This window comes from Elephantulus edwardii, unplaced genomic scaffold (assembly GCF_000299155.1).
Source record: "Elephantulus edwardii isolate Elephantulus edwardi_28Jun2011 unplaced genomic scaffold, EleEdw1.0 scaffold00200, whole genome shotgun sequence".
Lineage (NCBI taxonomy): Eukaryota > Metazoa > Chordata > Mammalia > Macroscelidea > Macroscelididae > Elephantulus > Elephantulus edwardii.
In genome coordinates, this window is record NW_006399950.1 from 1,883,236 (window position 1) to 1,890,182 (window position 6,947).

Below are 6,947 nucleotides of genomic sequence, written 5' to 3' on the forward strand. Positions count from 1 at the left end.
AAAAAAAAAAAAAAAGAGAGTGGGCTTGAAACCCCGCTAAACAGAAACTGCTCCAGTGGAACACCTGGTCTCATAGCCCTCGACCACTCCATAGACGAAGGTGGACAACAGAGTTGGGGACATTAAGGCAAGATTCCTGGAGGGTGGCTGTGTAGAACTGAGAGAACCTGAAGGACAGTAGGAAAGGCAAATTTTCCCAGAGAAGACTAGAGGGAGTGGCTCACCTCATAGGTTGAACATCTTATCCTGGCAACTAACAGATAAGAATTATCAATAACTCATGCAGACACAATAGAAACAGCCTAACACTTATTAAGAAAAACATCACAAAATGTTGAGAAAATAGCAGGCAGCTTCAAACACTGTAAGAAAATAAATTAAGCCTTCTCAAAAAAAGCAGATAATATTGCAGACCTAATGAATACACTAGAGTCAAGAAGGCAGACAATACAAGTTGATGTAGAACCATTGAAACAGCAACCAAAGTACAAATGATAGAAGAAACAATGGGACAGACAAATAAAGGGAACAAATAGCCTAGAGGCAGAGAATCAGAAGAAATATTGATGGGGAGATATCTGAACAGCTACGGAAGAAGGTGCAAATGATGGAAGAAACAATGGAAACCACTGAGAAAGCAAACACTCCAGAGACACAGAGTCAGAAGAAATGTATTGATGACAAGGAAGTTGCACAACTATGGAAGAAAATGCAAAAGATGGAAGAATAGAAACTATAGATTAAAAAGTGTAAGAACTTAAATCATCACAAGATAGAGATGGAACTGCCAACACAGCACTGGAAATAATAGAAATATATGAAAATGCAATCCAGACTATTAAGACTGAAACGGCAGAAATGTCCAACATGCTACAGAAACAAAAAAGTAGAACAGAAGAGATGGAACAGAGGGTCAGTGAGCTGGAAGACAAGAACCTCAACGGAAACATACAAAAAGAAAAATCAAATCAAAGATGAGGCATAAAGAAAATGAAGAATACATTGGAATCATGCAGGATGAGATCAAAAGGAACAATATATGTATGATTGGAATCCCATCTGTCCATGGTCAACTGATCCTTGACAAGGAAATAAAACCTATCAAATAGGGAAATGACAAACTCTTCAACAAATGATGCTGACAAAACTGGACTGTTATCTGCAAAAAGCTGAAACAGGATCCACATCTCACACCACACACAAATATCAACTAAAGGTGGATCAGAGACCTGAGAATAAAGCCGAAAACCATAAAGTTCATAAGAGACAAACCGGAATCAAGCTTAGAAGGCCTAGTCTAGGGTACAAACAGACAGTCAAATACAGCCATAAATGAACAATCTGGAGAGAACAAAATTGATGAATGGACCTTCTAAAGAATAAAGCTCTGCTCATCAGAAACTTTTTTCAACAGGGTGAGAAGAAAACCTATGGACTAGGAAAAACATTTGATAATACTATCTCAGATAAATATCTTATAAAAAGATTTAAAGAATACTCCTGGGCCTCCAGAAGAAAAAGACTGATAACCCAATTACAAAATAGGCAAAAGACAGGGAAAGAAAGAAAGAATAACTTAAAAAAAAAAAAGACCTGGAAAGATGTTTGACAGATGAAGACATTTGGATGGCCAACAGACAGACACATGAAGAAATGTTCAAAATCACTGCCAATAAGAGGGATGCAAATCAAAACCTCGATGTGACACCATCTCACCCCATTAAGTGTGGCAAAGTTTAGCAGGGAAGCAAACAATAAATGTTGGAGAGGATATGAAGAGGTGAGACCTTTCACACACTGTTGGTGGGATTGTCAAATGATACAACCACTCTGGAAAGCAGTTTTGTGTTTCCTTAAAAAGTTAAATTTAGAAAACCCATATGACCTAGCTAGTCCACTGCTGAGAATATACCCCAAAGAAATTAAAATTGAGACATAAATGGGATCTATAAACCAATGTTCATAGCAATGTTATTCACCATGCAAGATCAAGGAAACAGCCCAAATGTCCAACTGCAACTGAATGGATTGAGAAATTGTGGTACATTCATACAATGGAATATTATGCAACACTCAGGAGCAACAATTTCAAAAAATACTACACAACTTGAGAGAGACTGGCGAGCATTATGCTGAATGAACTCACGCCGTCTCATAAGGATAAATATTGCATAAGACCATTAAGCAGTAAAAATAGAACGATAACTCATAAACCATATATGGGGACCCAAGATGGGGAGAGGTGGGAGCAGAGGGGTGAGGATAGGTAGGGGCGGATAGGTAGGGGCGAAACCACAGGGTTGCACAGTTTGGTGGGTGGAGGGAGGGGGTGAAGGAAATAGGAAAGATCCCGAGGGGACACCTGAAAAGATCATGTCATGATTGACAAGGTCCAGTAGTGATTGGTTTTATAAAACATAATGCATGGGAACGATTTTATGAAACACAATATGAATGAAGAACAGTGTAAAACACAGTGTATGCGAACTTTATGAGCAAACCAATATAAAAGAAAAATTTAAAAAAGAACAAGGCAAGTCTTAAGAACTTTCACAGTTCTCAGAGTACAGACACATGATAACTAAAAATAATGTGGGATGTTGGATGTTGTTTTGATGTGCAGTAAAATTTGAACTAACCAGTATCTGACCCTGTGAGTAAAGTCACATGAAAGGAGATTGCTCTCTGTCTCCCATGGAGCAGCCCGTAGATTCAAACTGTAGGCCACTGTGCTTGTAACACAACTCTTTACCTCCAGAATATAAAAAGGGAAATAGGTCAAAATTAATAAAACATTTGATATCTTTCTTTGGTTAATTACAGAAAATGTACTAATAGAAGATGTTAATGTTACAAGAAATAATGTGCAGGGGGAAGGCTATATGGTAACTCTTGGTCACACTACAAAGCTGTCCTAAATATCTAAATTGTTTTAAAAATTAAAGTCTACTTTTAGAATGAAATCTTTATCTATATAGGGCACTCTGGTGGCCTAGTGGTAAGAAGCCATGCTGCAACTCCAAAGGCACACGGTTCAAATCCAGCAGCTGCTCCACGGGAGGAGGAGGAGCAATCTCCTCCTGTGTGATTCCCTGCGGGAAGCTCAGCTGTGCGTCAGCTCTGCCTCCACCACACACAGCAGCCGCAGCAGCACGTCTAGATAAAGATCGAGATCTACAGACATGGATGTTCTCAAAGTATGATTTGCTAGTCTCAACCCAAACCCTCTCCTTCAAACCCATTCCCACCCACTCTACAGTGACCAGTCTTTTTAGGTTCTAGCTTATCTTTTCTATATTTTGTCAAACAAGCAAATGCCTGGGTGCTTTCTCGTGGCACTTTTTCCTTAGATGTAAGGTAGCATACAATTGATATTTCTGTCAGGGAGTTTTCATTGTTTTTTCACTTAATACTGGGATTATTCTGTACCAACTGATAAAGATTACCATCCTCAATATTTGTAGCTCTATAGAACTGTTGCACAGGTAGACCTAGCAGTCTGATGTATAGATGTGCCATAGCTTATCACTATCCCAAGTACAGGCATTTAAGTCGTTTGTAATATTTTACACTTGTAATGCATGGCGTAGTAGGTTAAGAAGTCGCAATGCCAACTGAAAGGCATGCAGTTCAAATCCACCACCAGATCCAAAGTAGATGGCTGAGCAGCTCCCCTCCAGTGGGAGAGAAGGCACAGTGGAGGGTGAGCTACGAGACAGTTTCAGCTCAGTGCCGCGTCATAGCAGCAGTGAAGGCCTGGCACGTACGGACATATTTGTGTAGTGTTTTAGGTGTGGATTCCGAGTAGATTCCTACAGCTGGGGTTGTTGGGTTGAACAGTAATATCCACCAAAGTGAAATCGATGACCACTCTTAGCAACAAAGGCAGCACAGAAAGCCTTAGAACACAGGATTGCCATCCCTTCCTGAGGACCCGCTGCTAGATCAAACTGCTGGCCTTTGGGTGAGCAGCCCAACACTCTACATGGTATGCTACAAGAGCACTTTACAACCAAGGGCTGTTGTTGCCGGCTTTCCCTGCAGGAGGAGGTACCATTTCCATGCAAGCCACCACGTTCCTGTACCCCAGTCTCACTCAGGGATAAAGTTTGTTCATTTCTTCAAGTCCTAGAAGTGAGAAATGCTATTATTGCATGTTGTTTAGTTTGCATTTATCCAAGTTTGAGTTAATTTGAACCTTTTTATATGTTTGAAGACCACTATTAACTTTTTAAAAATAAGTTAATGACATTTTCTTGATTTTCTATTTGTTTTTTTGGTTTTAAATTGTTGTGGGTTCTTTCCACATTGAGAATACTAGTCCTTTGTGTAACACGTTATCAATCTTTTTTCAGATGCTTCTATTATTATCTTTTAGTTTTGGGGTTTTTTTAGCTTTAGGTTTTTATGATGTCTTTGTGATACAAAAATATAAGTGGTTAAATTTAACAATCTTTTTCGCTGATTGCCTACAAATGCTGAGTTATAATGAGGAAGTCCTTTCCTATGCTAAAATTAAAGATAAATTCCCCCTTAGGGTTGTTACTTTATCACCACCTTTGGCAGCTCAATTCCTAGTCTATGTGGAGTTTTCTCCAGTGTTTGACACAGGATATGGCTATAGGGTTACTTCTTCTCCAGGGGCTGCCTGGGTGTCTGAGACTATTAAATACGCCATCTTTGTGGGTTTTATTTTAGACATCACATGGCCATGCACAGAGTTTGTGTTTGGGTAGTAATGCTGCATTTTCTATCCTATTTCAGTAAACCATCTCTGTGTCCAGACCACCTTGTTTAATCACACAGGCTTTTTTTTTTAATCCATTTTATATTGGTTTGCCTACAAAATTTCTGTCACTGTTTTTCAATCTGTCCTTCATTCCACATTTATCTCACAGGTTTGTGACCAAGAGCTTTGGCCTTTTCATTGCACCTTGGACATGGATAGTGTATTTGCAAAGTTCTGAGACCTGGGTGCAATCTCTACAACTCAGACTTGAAAAGGGAAGACATCTGTGAGGCACAAGACACTCAAAAATAAATTCTGACAATGGAGCTGAAAATTGCCCGCTCAGGAAGATAAGGGAGAGGAATCAAAGGAAATGAAAGTGGATTGTGCAGAACCCGCTCCAGAGGTGCTCCTTGTAATGCACTCAGTGGCAGGGACACTTATGGATCCTTCTGCCTTTTCAATTGGTCGCCTCCTTGGTCATCGTCCTAATTGAGCGGCTGGTTTCTCTTTTGCACTCTGGCAGTGAACTCTGAAGTGGTGTCGCATCATCTGCAGAAAGCACTGATAGCTACTTCTCTAAAGCTTAAATCTCTTTCTGTTCATTTTGCAAAGCGAAACGCAAATTGCAAATAAGTGGTTTTAATTCCCCTTGTCTAAAGTAAGAGGCTCCCCTCTTTCAGAACTCAATTTAGAGAGCTTGTCATTGTGAAATCCTTTTTCTGTCACTTTAAAAGGCATGTGGATCTGAAGTGCTTCCACAAGGACTCAGCCTCTCTTCCAAGTGTCACTTCACAGGATCCTCTCTTCCTTCCAGAAGAGAGATTAGTCCCACCTCAGGTGGCCTGCCCCAAATTGCCACTCTACCTCTGGCTGTTAAAGAGACCAGGAAATTAGCAACTTTATCTCAAAATATGAACACAAAGACTTGGATGCTCTCAGCTATGGAAAGGACGCAATTCCTTCCTTCCTTCGTAATCTCTTTAGCAGATTTCTATGATAAACCTAATTCTTCTCTAAAAATGATTCTAAAATAAGTTTTCTTTTCTTTCACCTTCACTGGTGAGGTGGTTTTTGGCCAGGTAGTAGATTTCTGCCCTTAATTCTATTTCCGCGATACACCCCAGCTTAAACCCTGTATCAACGCCACTCTAACTCCAAGCCACTTAACACAGCATTCACGGGACCTCTTCCAGCTATGAACCCAATTGTGTTGGTTCTCTTTCCTCTTCCACTTTGCCTTCTTTTGTGTTGCTGATGGGGATCTGTGCTTTTAAAAAACGTTGCCAAGAGCCTTTCAGAAGCCAATTGCTGATATTTTCACTAAAGAAGGAAAAAGGTGGGTGGGTTCAAACCACAGTCTTCCAATTAATAGTCAAGGTCCGCACCATCCAAGACCTCCTCTTTCCCCTCGCCTTAAATGTCCATGTTGTTGCTGTTGCAGTTAGATGCCATCAGGTTGACTATGGTGCCTCATGTCCCTGTGAGTGAAAACCCGCCCTATCCTGTGTCATCCTCACAGATAAAGTATGGAGAGAGAGGTTTGAAAGAGGATTGAGGCCTGGCTGTTGGTCTCCTGCAAAGGTGGGATTGTGCAAACAGTGTGGTAGGCATGGAGGTCCCATCTGCTGACCACCCTCAAAGGGAAGAATCCCCAACAATAGCAGAGAGACTCTCATGAGGTTAGACTCACCCCAGTCCACATCTGTCACTGCCAGCACCAGCCAGCCCTCCCCAGGCCTCACTACCACATCTTCTGTCAGTGTCACTGCCAGCACCAGACAGCCTCCCCAGGCCCTCACTAACATCTTCTGTCAAAGTCAACGTCAGCACCAGCCGGCCCTCCCAAAGCCTTCACTACTTTTCTGCTGGTTCAATATTTCACTGCAATGACCACACAAACCTCACGAGCAAGACTCACGGTTCTAGGGCTTATTAGGAGGTTATCAGAGACAATTCTTCAATACGGCGGCCTCTTCTCAGGCATTCTCACAGGATCTACCTGACTCTTTATCTCACCACCCTGTGTTCTGCTCTGCTCAAATAAGTCAGTTGTTTCAGCTAGGCCAGGTATGTACCACATCCACAGGGCCAGTAAGCCGAGACCTAATGGTGCCCACGCCAGTGCCCTGGATCACTAGCTCCGCCCTGTCTCTCACTAGCTCCGCCCTGTCTCTCACTAGCTCCGCCCTGTCTCTCACTAGCTCCGCCCTGTCTC